The sequence below is a fragment of the Somniosus microcephalus genome, chromosome 19, assembly GCF_052327205.1.
Source record: "Somniosus microcephalus isolate GS21.2 chromosome 19, FLI_Smic_1.0, whole genome shotgun sequence".
In the NCBI taxonomy this organism is placed as follows: domain Eukaryota; kingdom Metazoa; phylum Chordata; class Chondrichthyes; order Squaliformes; family Somniosidae; genus Somniosus; species Somniosus microcephalus.
The window spans coordinates 21587400-21613746 of record NC_141005.1 but is presented as its reverse complement, the minus strand read 5'-3'; the positions used below and the strand labels follow the sequence as shown (position 1 = coordinate 21613746).

Genomic DNA, 26347 nt, shown 5'->3' with positions numbered 1-26347 from the left:
AGCTCTCAGCTCTCCGTAGCTTTTACTATAGCTTTCGGTTATCTGGAATTTTTAATGAACCGGCACCACGTCGGTCCAGTCAGTGCCGGATAAAAAAAAGTTTCCTGTAGCCCAGAATGTTTACCCTCTAATGCAAGAAAAAGAGTAGATGGATACAGGTTCACAGCCGTGGTTCTTGTATGAGGAGTGACTTGTCTTAATCGTGTCCCGACAGAAGAAGCTTCTCCACAAGAGAGCGTGCAGAGGTCTGGCACTTTCCTGCACCTCCTGCTGATGAGTCAGAGCCACGTTAGCAAGGGCCAAAATCTCAGCATGTTATACAGATTCTCCTGCTGGAAGTGCACAAATGCAGACATCAGGCAAGTAAAAGGATTGAGCTCAGCTGTGACAGCCCCCACCCATTATGGTTGAACACCCTGCCAACACCTGCTATCAAAGGTCAGGGACGAGGTGCCAAGGGAACCATCTCAGCGCAGAGCTTTTTTTTTTAAAAAAGGAAAGGCGGGGAAAGATTTTGCGGGGGGGGGGGAATCATTTTCACCAGAGATATTCCCCACTGGATTAAGCCAAAAATTTGCTAGCGTAGCTGACACAAATGCTCGTCTACATCATGACAGCTAAAACTACAGGGCCTTGCTATACCCAAACCAAAGAAACATCACAGTGCAGATTTCCAATTAAAAAACAAAGTCAAAATAATTCAGAGACGCAAGTGGGATTTCTCATTCTGCTTTATGATGGAATATAAATAATGGATGAGACAGAGACTCCCAGAGCGCACGAGAGCAAGCATGAAAAATTGTGACTGGAGAGACAGCCCATACAGGCCTGGAATTTGAGGTCCTGATGACGGCGAACTGGCAGTATCTTGCTTCGCCATAAGCCGCAAATTCTGGGCCATAGACGCATATAAATGCAAGTCTTTCTTTCTTTAGACTTCCTAAATTTTGAGATTGAAAAGGTGATCAGCAATGGTGGTACCTGGAGAACCAAGGCGCAGTTTCCAAGAGGGGAAAAGGACACAGCTTCAGTCTTCATGTAGAGTTTGCCAGCTCAGGCACACAGTCACAAAGAGCACTGCACTTCCTAACTGGTCAGTGCTGCTGCAAACACCCTCCTGTCACTCCCTCTCAGGCAAGTAAGTAGGCATGTCCCAGCCTGACAAATTAGAGATTATGTAAATCCCCACAACTTTGCTCTGAATTCTCTAGTGAAGCAGAAATCATACCAAATCAAGGAGGTATGCTAGGGCTGGGATCGTTATTTTTTGATCTGTATTAGTAGTCTCTGGATTTGTATTTTCCTGTTTCTTTCATCCTCCTTCCTCCACATCTAAAACTAGAGCATTTAATAACACCCTACTACAACACAGTAGGATTCTTCCAGCTATTTTGGAGTGGGACTTGAAAAAGATAATTTCTTTAGGCAGGATGGAACTATAAAAAATTACATAAAAAATACAAAACTTTTGTAAAACAAAGCAACACACCTATATAGCATAGGCTCCTAGTAGCTGCGGGATACTACTATAAACTTAAGCCATTCCTCCTCCTCCCAAAATCCTGAAACACAAAATTGGGGTCGAAGTGAGTACTGCAGTAATTCTGAAACTTTTTTTTTTTGATGAGGCTAATTATACTGCGAGTTACGTAATGCATGAAATGAACACAAGCGCCTGTCACAAGGGAAAACTTTCAGAAAATGGTCTGCTCAGGGCAATGCTGTGTTTTGGAAGCTTTGGTTTTAAAATGACCGCAGAAATGGCATATGAAAGAGTGTTTATTTGCTCCGATGAGTCCGGTTCATCAACACCAGAGCAAAAAAAGAGACAAGTTTGCGCAAAATAGCTTTTAGCTTGAAACTCCATCGCAGCAACTGAAGTTAGAACAAATTTGTGTCATAAAGCTCACAGTTCAGCAATTCAAAGGTTTGCAGATACCACCTGCTGCGCCAGAGGCAGCAATTCAGAACCAACGTCTGCCATTCAAACAGACAGCCAGCAACATGCAGGACGCTCTCAAACACCTTATTAAAAACCAGGCTAAATTGGCTGGCAGCAGAGAGACTGGTGCTATGTTAGCTGTCGCTGAAGTATCAGACAGGCTGTTCGTGCGCCTTAGAAGCTACCAGCATCGGCGCTGGGCTTATTTTGCATATTGGTTGAAATATGCTGTAGAGGTGGGGGTGGTGTCAGAAAGAGAACAAATACTGCAACACATTTTAGTCAATGCTTATTGTTCTATAATGCTCTTAATGCATTACTGAAAATGGAACCCAAAGAACTAGAACCACCAGCCCTGCACAATAGTGACATACAACTCAAATATTCTTACCAAAAATTGGATGGATATGTGGACGCCCGTTACCCCTTACTGAAATCCTAATGGAGGACACGGGGCTGTCACATCAGCTTAACTGGAAAAAAAAATAAGCAACAAATACTGATAACTATTACCAGAGGAAAAATGAGCTTGTAGCATTAATAAGCCTGAATGCGAGAAGAGCAAAATTTACATACACGTTTAGGTCGAAGCGGTCCTGGTTCATGTGTGACTGATGTTAATTCAGTTCCTTACAGGAGTCCCTCCCAACCAGTAACTCCTAATGAGGTCTCCGGGCCCACAGTCAGAATACTCCAATGTGACAATTCCTTTTTACACATTGCAAAAACAACATCCGAGGTTCAGCTGTCACACAAAGGCTATACCAAGCCAAAGAAAATCCAGTATGGAGTGGGTTAAAAATTGCACTGGAATACTGAGTCTCATTTTAAAATTGCTTTGCATAGGGCTCAATTAAGGATCCCCACTGTATGCAATCGAGATGCTTAAAGATAAAAAACACAGCGCTAAACTCCGCAGACTGATGTAACGTTCAGTGCTCATGGTTAAAACCATGAGGACGCACAGGAGGTGACACCTCTATAGACACAAGGTGGCAGAATCAACGAGGCCAGGCTGGGTTGACAGCACCAGGTTCATCCCAGTCCCTTCCCTCCCCTCCCCTGACTTTTGTTGGGTGTAGCTAGTTTGTAATATTCCATGATGTTCTAATCCAATATCCCTCACGGAGCAGTTGACTTCCGCAATCCTGTGCAGCCTCATCAATGTGAAGGAAGGGCTTTGTTTAAATGCCAAAAACCATTACAAACGCAATAGACTTTGGCTTTAATCAACTCATTTGACAACGATGCGACATTACATCAATAAAGCACTGCAGAAAGCCGCAAGGCAGGATGAAAAAGAGCTACAATACTCAACAGTTTTGTGTTCAAAAGAATAAAGCTTGAGGGAATATCGATAGAAGTAAACTCAATGACTACTTTAAACTTACTGCTAGGCATTGCGTTGATTGTTCCTTTCCTATCCCCACCCAAAACAGAAATATTTCAATTGTTGAGTCTTTCATGGATCTCAGCCAGACCGACCATTTCAAAACATCAACAACTGAGGTTAACCTCAACCCAGAGAATACCGTGGGGAGGAAGAGTGAAAGACGACAGTGAGCCCATCAGGCCTGTCCCTTAGGGAGAAGAGGCCCGGGATGAGGATCTGACTGCCTGTGACCTCTTCGTTATTTAGGATGACATCTGAAGCACTCAATTAAAAAGCAGCTATGAAACAACAGCCTGTCTGATACTTCAGCGACAACTAACATGGGATCAGTCTCGCTGCTCCCAAATAGGCATCATTTTATTTCCACACACATATACCCCCCTCAAAAAAAGACCAACTATTCCATTTGTTGAACACATTTCTTTTAAAGCATTAAAACACCGCAGGAGGATACTAAAAACAAGGCAAAATTCAGTGTCAGGAACTCATGTATTGGCGCTGCTTCTAGCGGATGAGGTTTTGCAATGTAAATACAAGCATCTTTCTCTCTTTTGTCTCCTCTAGTACTATTTTTGACATGGGGCAGGGGAGTGCTCCCTCTGCATCCCTTTCGTAATCCAAATCTCAGTAAATGCAGCCTCACCCAGCACCTTAGACTGGAGGGTATATCTGGCTAGTCTCAAATTTGGAAGCAGTACCTGTACTATATTTGAACTAGATAGGCAAGAGTGGATGGTACACACAATAAATGTGTTTCTTTTTTTTAATTACATACTGAAGAGCAGATTTTCAAGAAGTTACCAGGGTTATTAAATATTAGTGTCAACCTTTAAATACCCCTCGCAGATCTGTTGCAAATTGTAATTATAGAACTCGCTCCCCAGAAATCACAACCTAGTTACAGATAAGGAAGGCCATTTGAGCAATTTTAATTGAACCAATCAGAAAGATCCCAACATCTCCCAATTGAAGCAACCAATTGTTCTAAATAATTCGAGCTTTCACCTCCACAATTCCACACATTGATCACGGTCAAAAGAATTCCTCGATATCCGTCCTAAATTTACCGTGTCACCTCGTTTTACTTTCAAATTAAAAGTAATATTCCAGGCTTAATTTTTCTATTCATATAACACCTTGAACGTACTAAAACATCCCACAGGAGTGTAATCAACTAAAATTTAACACCGGGCCATATAAAAAGAGATATTAGGACAGGTGACTAAAGCTTGATCAAAGATGTAGGTTTTAAGGAGTGTCTTAAAAGGAGGAGAGGGAGGTAGAGAGGCGGAGAGGCTTCAGGGGGGGAACTCCAGGGCTTAGGGCCCAGGCAGCTGATGGCACAACTGTGAATGGCAGAGCGATTAAAATCAGGGATGCGCAACAGGCCTCAACTATCTTGTATACCTCTATAACATCACTTCTCAAATGCCTCCTTTCCAGGTTGAAAAACCCAAGTGTCTCCAGTCTTCCCTCATAACACAGGCCCGACACTAGGGATCAACTTCACGGCCCTTCTGTCCACTGACTCCAGCGCTCGATTGTCTCACTGACCACAACTGGACTCCATGTACAAGGTGCGGTCTGGACAGAGCATTATACAATTTGAAAACTACCTCCCTGACATGTAGTCTACGGTCTTGCTTATGCATTTCAACATTCTATTGGCTTTGTCAATTGATACTCTGCATTAGTTGGCCATGTTTAGTGTGGATAATTCCTAGGTGTTTTCCAGCTCCAGCCATAGCCACTTCAACACTGTTCATGGTGTGTGTGTGTATTGCCCATTTCTCCTTCCCATGTGCAGCACTACATTTGTCTGCATTAAATTCCATCTGCCCACCTCTTGGCCAGCACAGCTCTTGTAATGGCTTTTCCTCCACACCTACATGGTCACCTCAGGGGAGCGCAATGTTCCATCCTTGGCACCCTCTTATCCCTCGCCCACACGCTGCCCCTCAGTGTGGGGCCAACTTCCAAGTGTATGCTAAATCTATCTTGCTGTCAACTTGCTCAGCTCCACATGGCCAACATGCTGCCTGACACGTGAACGTGCCAGAACTTTCCACGCCATATCAGTAGCAAGACAAGAAGCCACCCTGTCCAGCTCTCATCACAAACTCCACTCCCTAGCAGCCCACCCCAATTCCACCCTCCTCCCCCAGTGCCCCGGCTTAACCCAACAATGCTCAACATCCTGTTTGACCCTCAGCCCAGCTTGACGCATTCTGTCCTATCCATCAGCAAGGCTGCCCATGTCCACCTCCACAACACTGCTCACCTACTGCTGGCTCAGCCCTGAATTCTGGAACTTTCTCCCTAAACACTTTGCTTCTTCTCTCCTCACTTTCAAAAGGCTCCTTAAAACCTGATGCGCCATCAATTACTCATAAAAGACGGCGAGTTAGGAGAGTAACTAAAGGCTTTTATTAGCAAAGAACAGAGCATGCCTCTCGTGGTTGACTGGGTTCCAAGAAGGCAGGGGGCTGCAGGTCAATCACCTTTATACCTGGGCCTGTGGGTGGAGCCAGCCGAGACATGTATAGGTACAACAGTGTGCAACAACAACAGTGAATAACAATAACAGTGGTTTACCACAAAACCTTTGCTCAACCATACCTTCGATCATCTCCCCTAATTCTTCTTGTAATGCTTGGCGTCCATTACACCCTCCTTCCTTTTTGGGAGTGGAAAGCTGCTACATACTTGACTTGTGTTGCTCTTATCATCAACTAGCAGTAGTCAATTGCATCATAATAGTTTCAATAAATCATCAGTGCCCCCAAGGCAAAGAAGTAACACTGCAAACTGATGAAGTGGACCAATGCATTGCAGCAACAGTCCGTATGTCCCACATTGTGCCGAGGGCAATGTGTTCAGAAAATGGCACACCAGTGTAGATGGCCCTTTGGTAGCTAGCACACGAGCCATGTTCACATTTGAAGAGGGCAAATATCAGCAGGCTATTTGACCCTGGAAGATGGCAAAGACATGGATGAGGGTTACAGCAGCGGGAGAGGCGAGGCCATGTTGTGAAGGTGGATGTGGACTGTCTTAGTGATCGAGAGGATATGGGGTTTTGGGCTGAGGTTCAAACAGGATGGCATTGCACTACGGTGGATTAGCGTTAAACAAGAACAACAGATAAGGTAGATAGAGAGAAACTATTTCTACTGGCTGGAGAGTCTAGGGCTAGGGGCATAGTCTAAAAATTAGAGCCAGACCTTTCAGGAGAGGAGTTATAGAAGGGTGATAGAAGTTTGGAACACTCTTCCGCAAACGGCAATTGATGCTAGATCAATTGTTAATTTTAAAACTGAAATTGATAGATTTTTGTTAACCAAAGGTATTAAGGGATATGGGGCAAAGGCAGGTATATGGAGTTAGGTCACAGATTAGCCATGATCTCAATGAATGGTGGAACAGGTTCGAGGGGCTAAATGGCCTACTCCTGTTTCTATGTTCCCACAAGCACTCAAGGAAGGAAGGGATGGAATGGGGGAGAGGGCAAGGGAGTTAAGGTGTGGAGTTTTCTGGTGGATTGAACAGGGTGGCGTCCATTATAGTGGCAAGTGGTGAAGGAGAGAGAGAGAGAGAGAGAGAGAGAGAGAGAGAGAGAGAGAGAGAGAGAGAAAGAGAGAAAGATAAAATACAAGAACAGCCTTCCCCTACTGCAAGCCTCCTGGGGGCTAGCTAGAGCAGCACTCACACTTGGCAAAGCATGGAACCTCTATATTAGTGTCAGCTCACAACAGCACAGAAAATAAACTATTTCAGCACAAAGCTACTGTTAGTGGTATAATCACTGGAGATTACTTCAAGCCAAATTATTTTACTTTAATCCTGGTCCAAGTCAAAACCTCAATGGCAGAGCGTGGCACTGAAGTCAGAGAGAGAGGAGGTCCCAGATTTGGTTTCCGTCTGCAGTAGGTTAGCTGACCTCAGTTGACACCATGTGCTACAGTTGACCTCGCCGTCATCATTCAGGGAAGTAGAGAAAAATCAGCCAAGATTTTTGAAGCTGATCGCTATCCAGTGACCTCTTAATAGAAAACACACTCGTGGGCATCAGCAGAGAATAGAGTCAGGCTCAAGAGAAAAATAGCACATCATCATTCAATGTTACATGAAAAATGACTAGTTGGTTGAGATACTAAAGGAGGTCAAGATCCAAGGAGCGACAGCCCAGCACATTAGGCCCTTTCAAGGACAGGAGGCTTTTTTTAAATAAAGTTATATGTGGAAAAACATGGGCCCGCTATCATACTACTCCAGCTGTCCTAAAACACTCCCTTAGCAAGCAATTACCTACCCCCCAATCGGCTCGCAGGCTTAGTGGTTATGACTTCACTAGGGTGGGGACTATGAAAAATACTTGCAGAACTGCCAGACCACCAGTAGGGCACTAAAGAAAAACTAGCACTTTTGGAAAAAGCAGCAATTGCCCTCCCGTGAAAAGGTTCAGCGATGCACCTCGCCTCGCCTCAGAGCAGATGAAGTGAAAATTTCCAATCACCCATTCCAGATTAAAGTTAAAAATGATCATCCCTGGTTCGTCTGTTTGCAGTGTGCAATAACTAATAGCAGATCAGGAAAGGAACCTTTCATCAACGTTGCAGGAAGATCATAAGCAAAATAGGAAATGAGCTGTAATTTTTGTGGTACCACGCTCGTGTTGGTTCCAGGGTTTTCTCTTTACACGTCAACAAAAAAAATGGAGCTGTCTTTGTAACACTTCATTCGCCCAACAGTTTAATATCACTAAATAAAGACTTGCATTTATATAGCGCCTTTTCACAACCACTGGATGTCCCAAAGCACTTTACAGCCAATGAAGTACTTTTTGAAGTGCAGTCACTGTTGTAATGTGGGAAACACAGCAGCCAATGTGCGCACAGCAAGCTCCCACAAACAGCAATGTGATAATGACCAGAAGTGATGTTGATTGAGGGATAAATATTGGCCAGGACACCAAACACTTGCATCACTTGAAACAGTAATCAGCAGGAACCTTTATCACACAAGCATCTCAAAGCACTTGGCAAAATAAATTATTTTCTAGAATTTCTAGGACTTGTGGAAGCAAATGGGGTAACCATTCTGCACCAGTAATGTGCCATGACCATCAGAAGGCTATTCGCTGAGGAAGGACATTGGACGAACTGCCTGCTCCTTGTGCACTACAACATCCACTGGACAGACCTCAGTTTATTGCCTTGTAAAGGGCAAAGCTTTCGGTCTTCATGTAGTCACTGGTCTACAGGTTCTAGCTGTTCTGCTATGATCTGATCAGCTGCACAAATACAGTATTTTAAATCTCAGATGTATAATGTCTCCTCGTCCTGATATGGTATTAACTTAACCTGGTGCTACACTGTTCCCTCCTAAAACCTTTGATTTGATGCACAAATCTGAACCGGCAGACTTTCACACCTACTGCTAGCTCAAGCTGTTAGAGTGTGCAACCGATCAAAGGAGTGAACTGATGAGAAATACTTGTAAAATTGGGTGGGTGTTCTAATATAAATATATACACACATACAAGGCTTGGAGAAATTATGCAATGAATGTTCTAGAGCGTTTGCTAACATCACCTCCGTGCTCCTGACCTACATTGGAATTTAAAATTCTCACCCTGGTGTTCAAATCACAGAAACCCCACAGTGCAGATAGAGGCCATTTCGGCCCATCGAGCCTGCACCGACACATATCCCACCCGATCCCCGTAACCCCTACACCAACACATATCCCAGTAACCCCACGTATTTAATCCCCCTAACACGAAGGGTCAATTTATCATAGCCAATCATCCTAACCCGCACATCTTTGGACTCGCAAATCTCTTCATGGCCTCACCCCTCCCCATCTCTAATCTCCTTCAGCTCTACAAGCCACCAAAAACTCTGCGTTCCTCCAATTTGGACCTCTTGCGCATGCCCAATTTTCATCGCTCCACCATTAGCGGCCGTGCCTTCAGCTGCCAAGGCCCTAAGCTCTGGAATTCACTCCACCTCTGTCCTCCTTTCAGATTCTCCTTAAAACCCAACTCTGATCAAAATTTTGTTCACCTGCCCCAATGTCTCCTTCTTTGGAACAGTATCAATTTTTTTAGCCAATTAAGCTCCTGTGAAGCGCATTGGAATGTTTCACCATGTTAAAAGGTGCAATATAAATGCAAGTTGTTGTCGTACACCTTTTAGAAACTTCAACTGATCCAGAACTTTGTGGCACCAAGTCCTCTCCCGTACAAGGAAAAGACTTGCATTTACATAGTGTCTTTCATGACCACAGGGCATCAAAAAGTGCTTTACAGCCAATTAAGTATTTTTGAAGTGGCAACCAAATTGTGCACAGCAAGCTCCCAAAACATCAAGAAGCAGCACGACCAGATGATGTCGATTGAAGGATAAATATTGGTCAGGACATCAGGAGAAATCCCCTGCTTTTCTTCGAGTAGTGGCACGGGATCTTTTACGTCCACCTGAGGGGGCAGAGCGGGCCTCAGTTTAATATCTCATCTGAAAGCTGGAGTGTCACCCTGCATTATGTGCTCAAATCTCTGGAGTGGGGCTTGAATGTACAACCTTCGGACTTGAGTGCTACCACCGAGGAAAGGCCGACACCTACAAAGTCCAACACACCCATCATCTCCACCCTTGCCAAGATCCACTGGCTCCTTGTGCCCCAGTTTCAAACTTGGCTCCAAGATTCTTGGCCTCCTGTTTAAATCTATCCATGTCCTCACCTTAGTCAGCCATACGCCCATACCATTCACTCCTCTGACTCTGGACTGCTGTGGTTTATTGCTCCACCATCATAGGTCAGTCACTACCCTTCCACCTTCTAAAATTCTCTCTGGAAAACCACTTTGCCTTCACTTTCTTTTTTTTTTTTTTTTTTGAGTCACCACTTAAAAGCTTCTCCCTTTTCCCTGCTTGGTGGTCACTTTTAAAATCAAGTAGTCAGATACTTCTTTTACACAAGAAATATTTAAAAGATAACCATAATGTGGCAGGTCATTTGCAGAACAAAGATTTGCCATGCACATGAAGAGAACATAAAAATGACAAAAGAACCAGACCAAATGAGAAGAGCAACACACTCACTGGGCTGCGCAGTAATGAGAGAGACAGGATGTTGATTTTGTGTTAAATAATGTGTTCTCCACCCCATGTTCTATACAGCTCCTAAAGAAGCAGTTGCACTGTGTTGTGCTTATATTACAGAATCGCTTCCACTGGAAGCAATGAAGTCACCAGCAACAACACTGCAGAAAATGCTTCCAAGTCACGTTCCCCTGACCATATTTCAAAGCATGGACCTTCCCTGGAGTGTTTGGGCAGACTGCAAACTGAATTAGAAAGAGTGGCCCACGGTAGCTGTGCTGTCACAGACACCAGTGTCAATGTTACAGTGCTGCAACTGAGGGCACGGCTGCCTCAGACACCAGTACTGTGATGTAAACAGTATTGGAAAGGGCCTGTAAACATTAAATCAAGCTCAGAACGGAGGTCCTAATCGTGTCATTCCAATACTTTCACTGTTTCGAATGTCTCTGAAGAATATTATGAGTTCCAAAGCAGATCCAGACTTGCTGCAGGCAAGACAAGTCATTCATACAGTTTGAAAGTAGGATACAAATTATGCCGAACATCCCGTGTTTTTATGAGCCTCTCGTGAAAAAGAGTGGCGAGGATCAGTGCCAACAATTTTTAATCTTTCATTCTGGCACTGGGCTGAATGCTCACTGAAAACAAAATGCCTCAGCTAAAGAAAATGCATATTCCACTCTCCAGCCAGCCTGGGGCAAGATACTAGCAGTATTATTGATCTAGAGCAACAAACATTGCTTGGATGGCCCAAAAAGATCCTGGGTGATCGCTTTTCTGAGCTTCAATCTGCAAGTGTGACCCTGAGCTTCCGGTCGCTTGCCATTTTAATTCTCCGTCCCACTCTGACCTCTGCCTCCTACACTGTTCCACTTATAAACTGTTAAATCTTTAACTTCTTCCAGGTCTGACGAAAGGTCATTGACCTGAAACATTAACGCTGTTTCGCTCTCCACATATGCTACCTAGCCTGCTGAGTAATTCCAGCATTTTCTGTTTACATTAAAATGTTTCTCCCTCTAGTTAAATTATTAGCTTGTTGCAGTTTGGTGCACTAAAAGTTGTAAATGTTATTACTTTTCAGAATTGAATTCATCTAGATAAAATTCAACAGCGCTTTCAAACTTATAAGTCCAGTGCCACCATTGGTGACTTGTGCTTTCAGCTGCCTAGGCCCTAAGCTCTGGAATTCCCTCCCTAAACCTCTCCACCTCTCCCTCCTCCTTTAAGATGCTCTAGAAAGACCAAGTTTTTGGTCACCTGTCCTAGTATTACTGTGTGATTCGGTGTCAAGTTTAATAACACTCCTGCGAAGCGCCTTGGGACGTTTTACTATGTTAAGATGCTATATAAATGCAAGTTGTTGTGTAGGCCAGCCCTTCATGCTTACACTGCTAAATTTGGTCTCGGTGACAATTGCAGGCCCATGAATAAGAAAGCCAAATTTAGCAGTGTAAATGTGAAACCCGTGGATCATTTAAGAAAAAAATATTGCAACATGGAAGGGGGAGGCGGGCACCTGCAGGGTCTTTCCGCCCGCAGGTGGATATAAAAGATCCCATGGCACTATTCAAAGAGCAGATGGGGAACACTCCCGGTGTCCTGCTCAATATTTATCCCCCAACCAACACCTAAAACAGGTGATCTGGTCATTTATTTCATTGCCGTTTGTGGGACCTTGCTGTGCGCAAATTGGCTGTCACGTTTTGTTACATTACAACAGTGACTACGCTTCAAAAAATACTTCATTGGTTATAAAGCGCTTGGAGACGTCCGGAGGTCGTGAAAGGTGCTGCATAAACACAAGTCTTTCTTTATGAATGACAGATGGGCTGACTACCCGTCCTCATTCACCTTCACCTCAAGTCCCACTGAGTGTTCTTTCACAGCACAATAAAATCACATCACCCAGCTTCCCGAGGATATGGAATCTCACCCTGGTAATAAATGGCAGACTCTTCAGCAACTACACGGAAAAAAAAAGTGTGCAAGCACAGGAATTTTACAGTTGTGCTTTTCAACTTCACTTTTGCCTGACATACCTTCCTTAATGTTGGAGGAAACCACAAACTAAGGCTGCTGAAGATGTCACCAAAAATGATTGCTGTACCCGCAGCAGCACTGTTTACATTGCCACCTGTTGCCACCGACAAAAAAAAGGCATCTCTTTTGGTGGGGCTCAGAGTCTCCAGAGGTAGCAGTGCCCTTTCGATTCTTTTATCGCTCAATAAATCAGGATTGGTATCTGCAGCTGCAACATGCAGATCCAGCATTTAAAAACTATTTAAAAAAATGAATTGAATGCTTGGATTACATTTTTTCATTAAAAATATTGGTAATAAGACTTTAAAGAAAGCAATCAAAGTTTAATATATGGAACACACTTCAGAGACTGTGGCAAGAAACACTAGAGGCAAAATTCAGGAATCAATCCCTCGCTGCAGTGAATAAGGATATTTACAGCATTTTATTTAATTAAGATATTTTGTCATTTCTGCACAGTATACCAACAATGAAGCTCATTCTAACATCCCATGACTCAGTCACAATTAACCGGTAAATTAAAGCCACTTTTTAAATGGACAATAGCAAACGGCAATTCTTATGCTAATGTGGAGCCATTTATGGCCATGTCATCACGACTAGTGCGCTTCGGGCTTTTCAGTTCTGAGGTCCCAGGGCTTCCTCTTAGTAAAGGAAGGGGAGACCCAGTGGAAAGACTGGGCATTCTTGGCAGCTCAAAACAGTACATACACTATGCAATGATCACCCAAACACAGCATTTTAAAACTGAAAACAATGAAAATATTCTTTTCCATTTTGGAACTCACAGGACTGAGTCACTCACTTGAGGCTTTGGTCAATTTGAGATTCTATCTGCAACAGGCTTAGCGGGTAGCCAACACAACTAGGATAACAGTGTAAAAATAAAATCGTTGGCACTTCTGACATCTCAATTAGTAACAGCACTGCTTAGCATGGAACGCAGTAATGCAGACCAAGGAGGTCCCAGATTTGGTCCTTGGTCTGCGCTGAGTTAGTTGATCTCAGGTAGACAGGCACACACAAGACAGACTTGCATTTATATAGCGCCCTTCACGACTACCGGGCGTCACAAAGTGCTTTACAGCTAACAAAGCACTTTTGAAGTGTAGTCCCTGTTGTAATGTAGGAAACGCAGCAGCCATTTGCACACAGCAAGCTCCCACAAACAGCAATGTGATAATGACCGGATAATTTGGTTTAGTGATGTTGGTTGAGGGATAAATATTGGCCCAGGACACCAGGGATAACTCCCCTGCTGCTCTTCAAAATAGTGCCATGGGATCTTTTACATCCACCTGAGTGAGCAGACGGGGCCTCGGTTTAAAGTATCATCTAAAAGATGGCATCTCCAACAGTGCAGTACTCCCTCAGTATTGCACTGGGAGTGTCAGCCTAGATTTTTGGGCTCAAGTGTCTGGAGCGGGACTTGAACCCCCAACTTTCTGACTCAGAGGCGAGGGTGCTACCCACTGAGCCATGGCCGACACGGTCAAGCTCAATGTGTGGAAGTATCTGGCATCATCTCCATTTACTTTGATGTAAAATGTTTAGATAGTTGGAGATTGTATTATGGTGACAACAGGTGGCCTGGAAACAAACACTTGGTTAGTCATCTGCAGGTTCATGACGTCAAGCTACTAGTCATGGGGCAGACTTCACTATTGGAAAAGCACCCAGGAATTCTTCCTCCTAATCATTATCCAGCAACCACTGCTGGAACCATACATATTGTGGACAGTGGATGGAGACAGCTTTGGGCTCTGTTGTGTTGTCAAATAACCAGTTGACATTCATCGCGGTCTCCCAGCAAGGGATCAAATTTAAATTTGCACTTTAAGTATCTTTAATTCAATGAAATGTCCTAAGGAGTTTTACAGGGGTAGGAAGGAAGGGGAAGAAAGGAGAGAGAAGGGAGACCTGAGCAATAAGGGAAGGTAGCCAAAAGTACAAACACCTAGATTTTCAGGGGGTTTTCGGTGCTGAGAGGCAGTAAGGCAATAGATTTAGGAAGAGAATTCAGAATGCAGGGGTACGATTGCGGAGGGCTCTGCCACTAATGAAGCAAATGATCAGTAGACTAGAGCTGGAAGAGCATAACTTGCCTGCTGGGATGCAAGGTGAGACAAGACTGCATAGGTTGGGACAAGTGAGACCACAGAAAGGGTTGAAAATGAGGCCAAGGATTTTAAAGTCGACATTGTGAGGAACAAGGTTTACAGTACAAAAAATAGTTGGTGAGAAATAAAATGGGACAGACAGGGTCCTTCACTGTAGGCATAGAGTAGGAACAGTAAAGAGGCCTGAATTAAGAGGTTTAAAACAAGACTGCTGAAGCACCCAATATTAATGACTAAATAATATCAATGACAAAATACTGTAATGTCAATTCAGCTTTCATTTAAGCTCAGTAACTCCTCTAAGCCAATCTCTTCTTCCTCAACCCCCTCCATTCTACAGCAAGCAATGACAAAGTGGCATCACTAATGAGAAAATTCACATCAACTGGATTTTACAGTAATTAACTTAATTAAATTTGTAGTTTTTTTATCACATCCCTTCAATGTGTACATTGCATACAGTATATTGCCTTTGGCCATTTACAACACCTGCTACCAGCTAAAATCTTAAACAAAAAGCCAATTTATAATGTATATCTACAAAGACTGCCATCTCACCTCAGATGTCTGTCCTAAAACTACAAGAGCAAAGCTCATGAGGTTTGCTGTCATCTGAGCTCCTGAATAAGATCACTCCCAACCATTATCCTCCATTCATTACAGGCTTGATTTCTTTAAATTGGTAATGACGCTTTGAACTCTCGAGGATACAACAATGCTATTTAAGCTTTTTTGCAACTTTAACACATTAGCAGTCCAGTCACCCAAAATATCAGACAGCATAAGGATCAATCCTGATTGGAAAAATCATGATCAGACCAGGTGTCGCACATGCTGAGCACCTAACTGTCCCATGTTAATCCTACAGCATTTCAGAGACAGATAGGTTTGGCCTGTTGACATCCCGGCATTTAACACTATGGAGAGTTACAAGTCTAGAAAACTACTGGAGGTGACAATACAATTCATGGATCTTTTATATATATTTTTTTAATGCAAAGTTTACAGAAACTCAAAACACATTGTGCCTCCTGTGCCAATGCAACTATAACAAGGATGAGGACCAACTACACACCCAAACTCTTGCAGTTCAAAAAACATACCACTCAGGTAGTCACAAACTGTTCAACCCTTCAACTTTCTGTAAAAGCTTTCCATCTCATCCCCACTCTCCAAATGTGTCCCTTTTCTTTCAATCAAGCCTGTACATTAGATATAGGTTATTAACCAATTTTTACAATATAAAGCCTTAAAACAACTACTACTAATTTGGTACATAGGTCACACATGGGTAATTCCCAAAGCAATGGATCAATGGTACAAAACACTCACAAAAAGGACTTAACACTGAATACCATAACTTATCAAAAAAGATGCATTACATTTTTTTTTTTTTTTAAATCACATTAAATATATGTTTCCTCTTAAATAGAATAACTTGTGCTTCTCACCATCAAGGTGCAATTCATTTAACACATCAAACATCCAAACTGCACATCAATTCCGAATTTAAATACTGAATACAATAAATCAGAAAAAGTGCTCGTCTCAATCCTCAATTAAGTTTTCGTTTTAATTACTGCACATACTACTCCTTAAAAAAAACTCACGTCTCCCCACCAATTCCGATATTGATTCCCTACCAACATCCACAACTGAAAACCAATACAGTTGGAAACCTTTTAACCATTAAATTGCCCCCACCCCAAAAAAAAATCTACACAAACGCAAACTACAACCAAAAAAAAGGCTTCGGCAAACACAGTGAGGATGAAGAGCAGGGACCCTCAGCTGAGCAGCCCCTGGATGCAGCTCATTCATTCCCCTCAGTGTCTCTGCATGGCTCTCGTGGTCCCCACAGTAACTATGCCAACTCTCCAGCGCCGATGCCAGATTTACAGAATCAGAAATATCCCCGTTCATAACGAGCTTCGCTGCCGGCAGTATTTCAAGCCTCCCTCAGCCCGAGTTCGCGGTGCCATTTACCTCGAGTTTTGACTCCTTTATTTCTCTCTCTCTCTCGCTGTGTGTGTGTGTGTCAATGTGTCGCGCTATCGCCGGGCTCCGAGCGCTTCGCTCCTCACTCGCAAACCGCCACTGAGCCCGCCGGAAGCAACGCCCTGCGCCCAGCGCGCCTGCGCAGCCTCGGCTCTCGGGCCCCGGGGAACAGGCACCGCCCTCGCCTGATTGACAGCCCGGCCAGCCAATCGCGGGTTTCCCCCTCTCCTCCCCATCCAGTAGCATCCGGGAGCCCTAATATGGAAGCGGCAAGTGGCTGGAGGAATGAGCGATGGTCGGGCCAGAGACGGGCGGGGTTGGTCGTCGTCGTCGCCGCCAGTGTTTATTGAAAAGTGCCCCGGTGCAATATTGGTTCCAGAAATGAGAAGGTTTTCCCCACGCGATTAACTCGCCGATAGGCCACCATTTACATTTACGGTTAGGTGAGTGCGTGGATTTAGGCGGGGCCAACGCGTGATGGACAGGTATTTCAACCAATCACAGTGTGATCCAGTGGAAGCCAGTTGGGTGTGCCTTTTCTGATAAGACCCATGAGGAGAGACACTGGGTTGCTTGTCCCACTGTCATCAAATAAAGGCATAGCTATCGAGCAACTAAACCGTAAAACAAAGGAAACGTATAAAATGTATTATATTTGTGGATATTAAGGAAATCTAAAGGAATTAAGGCATGTGGGGATAGGGCAGGAAAGTGGAGTTGAGGTCGAAGATTAGCCATGATCTTATTGAATGGGGGAGCAGGCTCAAGGGGCTGTATGGCCTACTCCTGATTATTATGTTTTTAATATTACCCCAAGGATCCAGTTTGAGCCTTCTGTCCCTGCAGTGCCCACTGGTTGCAGAAAGCCTCAAGCATACCGGTGGACACCTTCTCCATGCCCACCTGGGTGGGGACAAGGCCACGGAAGGGAGGCAGGCAGCCAGAACAACCATCCCGCCATGCCACGGGCCGCAGCGAGTTGGGTTTGTGATTGACAGATGGACTGGTGGTTCATACTATGTACCAGTCACAATGATCAAACATAGCTGGGTCAGGTGATTTCGTTGACTTTCTTGCCCTCTTCTGCCTCCTTACCCCAATTTTCCTCTCTTGAAGTTGCTCAGTTTTGCTAAGGTATGGTTCCACAGGTGTCCTTCAGTACTTTTCCCAATCTTCCTTAGCAAGTCTAGACAATGAATGCTGGCAGGCTACTTGTACGGTTGCCAATTCTGGTTGGATGTACTCCTGGAGGTTTGATCATGTAATGTTTGCAAACTTTGCAAATGTTATTGCAATGAGTAGCCTGTCTGTTACTGCCCAGCCCATACAGCTCACTGAGCAGGTGTGGACAGCTCTTTTGGATATCGTTCCTGTTCCAGGGTTCTTGGATTGCTGTCGTTATTCAGAAACCTTTCAGAACACTCACGATAGCTCTGGTTAGACCCCATCTGGAGTACTGCGTTCAGTTCTGGGCACCACAACTCAGGAAGGATGTATTGGCCTTGGAGGGGATGCAGCACAGATTAACCAGAATGACACCGGGACTAAAAGGGTTAAATTATTAGGACAGATTGCCGATACCAGGCTTGTAGTCCCTTGAGTATAGAAGGCTAAGGGATGATCTCATTGAGGTGTTTAAGATAATTAAAGGATTTGATAGGGTAGAGAGAAATTATTTCCTCTGATGGGGGATTCCAGAACAAGAGAGCATAACTGTAAAATTAGAGCTAGGCTGTTCAGGGGTGATGTCAGGAAGCACTTCATCACACATAAGGTAGTGGAAATCTTAAACTCTCCTCCCAAAAAGCTGTTGAGGCTAGGTCAGTTGAAACTTTCAAAACTGAGATTGCTAGGTTTTTGTTAGGCAAGAGTACTAAGGGTTTCAGAACCAAGGCGAGTCGATGGAGTTAAGATACAGATCAACCATGATCTATCTAATTGAATGGCAGAACAGGCTCAAGGGGCTGACAGCACCTTAACTTGAACTGTGGAGGAGAAAAAATTCAAACTGATGGAGTGCAAAATCTTGCGCGCGCAAAACAGCCCTTATAAATCCCAGCACCTTCATCTGAAACTCTATAGCAAATACGAAGTCCGCAGCTTATATTATGTCCACACATATGTCCGTCCATGCCTCTCTTTAAACCTTAAATACAATAATAACACAAACCTCAAGCTCTCGCTTCTCATAGATCCAACTTCTCGATGCTCAGATATACAATACAATCAATAAAAACCAGCAGACGGTCTGGGACCTGCTCACGCCCATGTCTGACTGGAAAACCACCTCTTATACGGAGCCAATTAAAATATAAACCTGCTGCCGTTGGCAAGACGCTCTAACAAATCATAATCCATGAACAAAAACTTTATTGTCTTCAACGAAGGGGCGGAGAGAGTTTGTTTTTTGTCTCGTTAGGTAGATTTTAAAAACCTTTTACCAATTGCTGTACAACAGGAAGACGATATAAGTTAAAGGCCATTCAGAGTGTCACCGTGCTGCGCAATGTGATCAACTATCTCGATACCAGGAAATCGAACCTGGAACCTTGTAGAGTGTACAATATCAATTGGTGGATATACCATCTCGACAAAGTGGGGGAGCTATTAAAGTAGATTGGTTTCCTAATTTTGAGGTACAGCCCAAAATGAGGTTACAGTCCAGGAAGTGAAGGGTGGGTTTATTTGATAACAAAACAGTTAAGGCTATGGAAGGCTATGGTGTGGGGTCAAACTGAAGATCAGAGTTCTAATGAGCCTGAATTGGTGTTGATGAATTGAACAGTGCAATAGAGTAGAAAAACAATGACCCAGACTTTGCTGGAGTGGGGCATCTCACGGTGTGCTCCGTTAATTAGACTTTTTCCCTCACCCTTCACCTCGAAAAAGTTTCACCCTGTAAGTTGCCGGAAGTGCGAGCTGTTAACAGCACGGAGAGGGCAACGGGACATCTGGGACGTTGGTCTTTTTGTTGAACCAATTAACTGTAAATTAATAGAAATTTAAATAAAACTTATCAAATTTAATTAAAATTACATCGGCCGGGGAGATGATGCACTCCATGGAACGTTGGTGAATGATGGGACCAACCGTCTATCTCCTTAACCAATGAGATTTAAGGATTGAGAAAGAAACGGGAATAACAAGATGAAAATAGGGTTAATTCGTCAAATCAGGCACCAAAAGAAATTAAAAGAGGGAAAGAAAGATTGGATTAAGAGAGAGAAAAAAAGACAGGAAAAGTAAGAAAAAGAATTAAATTAAAACATTTTTAAATCTCTAATAATAATTTACTACCTGTAGAAATAAGACTCCACAGTTTAAATTGTTCCCTTTCTGGGCTGGAGAGGTTGATTGGCATTGTAGAAACATAAATCTCCTAATTAAAAAGGTAATTACACTGTTATGTAGCAGCCCTAACTTTCTGTGGCGAGTTTAATTGGAACTAATGCGCAAATGCAGCAATTTCATGAAACTCTGGGAGGTTGAGGGTGAGCTGCCCTTTTTTGCGAGGCTAATGGCAGAGTGGCACAAGTCATCCAGCAACTTGTGGCGATTTGCAGCTCATGGGTTATCTCTTCCTCGCCACAAGTTGCTGAACGATTTACACATTAATAACAGTGAGCGCCATTAAACTCGCCGTTATTTCGACAGCAAAATCTGAGCCATTATCAGCTATGGGACCTGAGCTGTAATCCAGTCCAATGGGATGAAAGTCTCATTTATTTCTACCAGTTTTAAGGGTCGTACATGAGATGCATTCAGGTTCCAGAAAAGCCTTGGGATCCATGTCTTAACTCAATTCATAACACTGGACATCCGTAATGAAGGTCATTGTCAAATTATCAAAAATATAAATATGGTCAATATTGTGATGTTAGGTAGTAACTGAAGATGTCAGTAATATAAGGTCAGAGAATAAAAAGGTTAAGCAAACCCACAAACACTGGCCATTCCAGAAAGGAATGTTTATAATGACAGCAACTACCCAATTATAGGCTCAAGCATTGCTCTGAATAGCTTGAGCATAAAGAACACTTTGAGTTCCGGGACTGAGAGCTTACTATGAGTGACGCAAGAGGAGTTAAAGAGCAACTTAAATTACAATGTTAGCATCTGATAACAGAAATTATTGTGTCACGATATTTCAAAAAGGAGAGCATGGGTTAAGGCTCACTAATTGGTTCAGTTGGCAAAGTGTACAATTAAGTCCTACCGAGTAGGAAGACCCAGATTTAATTGCCAATCTGCAATGGATTAATTGGAGAGGTAGGAGGTTGCTACACTTGGGGTCTGTGCCCCTCGGTTGGGGAAGGGAAATCAACCATAGATTCCACTCTTGAGTGCAATCCACCAACACTTTGATAAAGAGTACAGTTATGTGGACATTAGATGACTGTAGGATCATCATGGTTGTGATGTGCCCTCCGCCCCCTGAATAGTGTGTCAACACGCAATGTTTAACCACACAGGTGAAGAATTTGCACTTGGGAGAAGTACTGGAGGGTTGCTGATGCCCGTGGAAACCGTACACTATTCACCTGCAGGGCTCTCAGCCGACCCAGTATGTAAACGCCCCACCCAATGTAGCACTAAGACATACAGACCAGAAGGTTTATGATGATTCATGGTCTGTGTTGAGCCGATGTCAGCTTGGACAGCAGTTAGGGCATTACAATTGGCTTGAGCGCCCTGGAGGAAGGAGGGTGGAGGAACCAACCAGAATTCCAACACCTGAACACTGTCCAATAACTTCTGCTGGAAAATGCTTGTATGTGAAAATCAGGTCAGGTCAGTTGTGAAGCCCCTGCTTACTGACATTGCTCACACATGAAGAATGGCCACTTAGGTGAAGTAAAGGAGGGCTGCCGGTGTCTTGGAACCATATTCCAGCAACAGTCAAACCTTTCCAGAGAAGAGGGAAGAACTTGACAAAAAAAAACTCAACTGATAAAAATGGCGAAACTAATAAAACTAACAGAACTACTAGTGCCTCTCTACAGTGTGCTATTCCTAGTACCTGGAGGTTGAAACACTTGGTTGATTTTTTTAACTCTTTGACAAATGCTCAGGTTAATTTAATCCTGCAATTTCTCTCTAATGCCAGTTCACAACCTATACATCTCAGTTTATCAAAAAAGTTTTTTTTTGTACAATAATTTCCCATTAAAATAGATTGTATATCAAATAGCAAGGGCCAGCGGACAATAACACACTTTCAAGCCATGTTCTGTGGTTCAAGATCACTTAGCAGCAGCGACACCAAAAGCATACAGCAAAATGAATGGACCACCCAAGTTCTTCACAGAGGCAAGAATGGACTTTGAGCCATAGCAGACTGAGTATAAGTGACTGAAGGATTCGTTGAAGAGGTATGGTTTGAGAAGGTCTTTCAAGATGAGGAGGGAGGCAAGGCTGAGGGATTTACAAAGGGATTTCCAGAGTATGGGACCAAGACAGCTGAAAGCTGTGCCAGCAATAGTAGAACACAGAGATATATGATGCAATGGAGGGAGAGCAGAGGGTGTGGTCTAGCACATAGGGTTGGATGGAATTGCAGAGGTAGTGTCAGGCAAGCCTTTGGAGGGATTTGTAAATGAGAACAAAGATGTTCAATTCAATGTGCTGGGGGTTGGGGAGCCAGCAAGGACTGGGGTAATAGGCAAGTGGGACCTAATGCAGGTTAGGATGAATTGATTTGGAGAATTGGTATTTGTGTCGAGTGGAGCTCAGAAGACCTTTCAGGAGGGCATTGCAGGAAATGTGCCTGGAGGAGACAGAGGCGTGGGTCCAAGTTATCAGTGAGAATTGATAGAATATAAATACATCCAACAGCTTTTAGTTAGGAGGCAGCAGGAATTCAAAGCTGGACAAGAGCAGTCTTGGGAGTAAAAGGCTGGATGGGAGCCATTTTTGTTTTTCACTTGCCAAGTAACAGATCCAAAAACTTACACTTCGAGGAAGAAAATACTTCCTCCATACTTGTTAACCAAGCACACTCACAGTGGAAGTATTCCAGAGAGTGAATCTACCCACCCAGCACTGTTTATCACTCTATAAACCCTTCCAAAGTAAGTAAGCAAGTAAACTTCACTGTCAATCCTTGTGAAACTCTATCCAAAATGTTTTACTGTTGGCACAAGTAAAATCCATGGTATATCTACTAATGAAACCCAAGTGTTAAAACTGAATATTAAATTTTATATGCAAAGAAAATTAACTTCCACACACACACCGACGTCACTTGGTTGGCAATATGACAGATTATTTTCTGAAGAATTCCATAGGATCAGATATAGCATTATTGCAGCTCTGTGGAACTTTGGGCTGCAGCTAGTAATGTAATCACAGCATGTAATGATTAGTTGATGTATGGTGTTAAAAGTTTCAGAAACAGAGTTGGGATTCTGGCAGTAAAATATAAAAATTTCCAGAGATGCGTCGATGAGTAAGCATCTCAGTTGGAACGTTTCAGGCAGCTTTATTTCCAGGAACAGCTCTGGTTCACAAACGATGCTGTTACAGAGCCATTTTGGGCACCAAATACTACATCATCTGCAGCACAATTTTAATCTTGTATTCTATTGAAAAAGGTAGATTTAGCTTCCCCAATGGGTCAGTCAGCAAATGTAGCATGTAACAGAAAATCGCATATTCGATCCCTCGTATGTGTGAATGCCGGTTAAGGACTGGAACAGGCTGGGCTGTAATGTCCTCACAGTTGAATTATGCTGACAACATTCACCGTTACTGCAAACAAGAATGTCCATTTGGGTGAGGTACAAGAGGGCTGTCAGTGCCTGTGGAACCACACCTTGTGTGAGTCAGTGCCTTTAGGAGAAGGGGGGTAGCAAATAAAGTTTATAGTGGAACAGTGTTTGAAAGTCTATTCAATTTTTAATAGATTCAACAGCATCCACCCAACTTCTTATCACTAGCGTGATCTTGGCTCTTGACAGTGCCCTTTTAAGCACAGATGCTTTTATACACAATGTAAATACAAAGGGCCAGATTTTCAGTGTGCCGTGAGGCGGGCTTTTAGGCGTGCGGGGGGCAAAAATCCCGAATTCGGGGGTCCCGACACCATCCCGCCCAAAACCCGCCTCCATGCAAGTTTCAAAGGAGGCGGGTACCCGCCCCGCACTGGGACCCGCCGACCCGAGGCGGGAAGGGATTAGTGCCAATTAACTACCTGTTAACAGGTAGTTAACAGGCAGTTTTTAGCCTAATCCCTATTTTGAGGGGTGTCGTGTGGGATTCCCGACGGCTCCAAACCACGCCAGGTTAGAGCAGGCGGGCCGTCGGGTTGAAGGACTTGGAGGGGTCGAGATGTCGGTGTACAGGTGAGTGATGGGTGCATGAGTGCAAAGGTAAGTGTGTTTGGTGTGTCTAAAGTGTGTAAAGAAGTTTAAATTACCTGTACTTAACAGCCTTTCTTCCTCTAGGCGTCGGGAGTCCATCACTCAGCTGGCACTGAAAGCTGAATGGCTGCGAACTGTCAAAAGTGACAGCCTTCAGCTTTCAGTGCCGGTGACAGTTCTAACTGAGTCTGCGTAGAAGACTCAGGTTAGAAGTAAGACTGTCAGTGTTTGACAGCTTCAAACAGCTGTGAAAACGCTGATATCTCATCTGTCAACACCTCTTGACAGATGAAATTTCAGTCTGTGACGTCACCTGTTGCCGGGTGGCCCTTAATTGGTCTGCTGAGCCCGCTGGGCGGGCTTAACAAGGTCAATCAAGGGAAAATCGCGTCGATTGGCCAGACGCCGATGGAGGCGGGACTAAAACCCGAAAGTTGTAGTCCCGCCTCCTTCCTGACTGCTGAATGAAAATCCAGCCCAAAATGTCACAATAACTTGCATTTGTGTAACATTCATTACGTCATAAAGGCATCTAATCATGTACAAAACTTGTTGCACCACACAATGGTGGGATGCAGGTACTGACTTGGACTTTGTCTTCTCTCCCACACACACATCAACTTCAGATCCCTGGTAAAACCACAGGCTATGGAGCAAGACTCGCCGAGGGTTTCGATCAAGTCAATTAGTCAGCCCCTTGATTGGACAATGTCACAGAGTAGAGTGGAAGGTTTCTCACAGTCATTGCTAATTATATCAGCTTTCCACTAGTGGTCTGCAGTGACATATGCGAACCTCTGCTCTTCACCTGAATAATATCCTGAAGTAGATGTTTTGATATAAAACTATAGAATATGGAGAGCTATTAGCTGAAACTCCAAACCTCAACTGTTTAAACACAACCCTGCAATGCTCTTTTTAAATTGAGAAACCAAAGTAAGTGCCAAGTCTCCATCATGATTGACAAGAGTAGGAGAAATGACAGGCGAATGGGGAAGGAGTGATGAGGCAGCACAGAGCTTAAGAAAGAATAAAAGAACATGCATTTATATAGCCTCTTTTGCAACCTCAGGATAAATACTTTTAAAGTGTTATTGTTGTAATGTGGGCAAACGCAGCAGCCAATTTGGGTACAGCAAGGTCGCACAAACAGCAGTGAGATAAATGACCAGACAATCTGTTCTAGTGATAGTGGACAGGACACCAGGAGAACTCCTCTGCTCTTCTTGAAATAGTGCCATGGGATCTTTTATGCACATCTGAGAGGGAAGACGGGTCTTCAGGTTAACATCTGAAAGATGGCACCTCTGACAGTGGGACTCACTTCTCTTACTGAGCTGAGGCGAACACCTTCGATTTTAAAAGTGTGTAGATGGAAAGAGGAATGAAAGGCTGAGAGAGAAAAGGAGTGCCAATTTTTTTTACATTTATGCAAGACGATATAACCTAACATTTTGGTTCCCTGGGTAAGTCTGACTCAGCAGCACACTTATAGACCAGGAAAGTGCCAGGATCTAGTCTACGGTCTGCACTGAGTTTGTGATCTCAATTGGATGGCAGTAGGGATGCTACAATTCACGTTAGTACCCCTGGGTTAAGAAGGAGGGGAAAACAGCCAGGGTTCCGAATCCTGATCACTATTCAGTGACCCCTGCTGGCAAGTATGTGTGTGTGTGGATGCAGGGTAAAACAGGATTGGGCTTGGATGTCAAATAATCTGTCAACACTCACTGTCAAGTCTGACACTTGAGGAATGATCACTTGGGCAAGATATTGGGTGGGTGCTAGAGCCCATGGAATATTCAAGCATCAAGAAGTTAACATCTTCAGCAGAGAAGGAATAACATTGGTGGAAAAAGGAAGCAAAATCTATAGTTTTTTTTATATACCTGTATAAAATATATGTAGTAAATATGCATTATATTTTCTACATCCCACTACATATGCTCAAATCTTTCCTTTTTAAAAGCAGTGCACAATTTCCCAAGATGAGCATGCTCAGCCCATACAAGTTACATAAATAATTGATCACTAAAGCAAATCCAAAACACATACTGTCAATTATGCATCAAGTTGAAATCAAATAGAATTTCTTAAGCCTGACAGCTCGATTAAACAATCACCTGTAGCAGAACGGGAAGTAGGTACACAGCTATTCAACAAATGTTTAAACCAATTGGCGTAAGTAGATGAAAGCTACAGAAATATTTGAAGAGGGAGATTTTGGTATCTGGTTGGGGAATGTTTCAGGAAACACCCAGTACATGTTACAGCCTGATCTGAAATCTCTGCTACACTGAAAGTATGCATTAAAGCAAGCTTCTCATCTTCCGTCATTTTTATTTCCCTTGCCAATTTTGATTCATTGCTGGCGTACTGTT

The 26347-nt window shown here is 43.5% G+C and overlaps 1 protein-coding gene across 5 annotated transcripts in view; it reads right to left on the bottom strand.

The window, feature by feature from the left end:
- The window catches only part of coro1cb (coronin, actin binding protein, 1Cb), a 200612-nt gene that overhangs the window by 161879 nt on the left and 12386 nt on the right, over positions 1 to 26347 (bottom strand). Inside the window, exons 1-3 of one of the 5 annotated variants that reach the window (XM_085961356.1) lie at positions 16594 to 16679; positions 2334 to 2415; positions 1490 to 1562 (exon numbers count right to left, since the gene is read on the bottom strand). The exons of 1 other annotated variant lie outside the window; for it this stretch is intronic. The gene's annotated coding sequence lies outside the window, so the exon portion shown is untranslated. Of the gene's footprint in view, positions 1 to 1489; positions 1563 to 2333; positions 2416 to 16593; positions 16725 to 18775; positions 18799 to 26347 lie in introns of those variants that run through there. 3 more of the 5 variants (XM_085961357.1, XM_085961358.1, XM_085961355.1) reach the window with 3 other exon arrangements.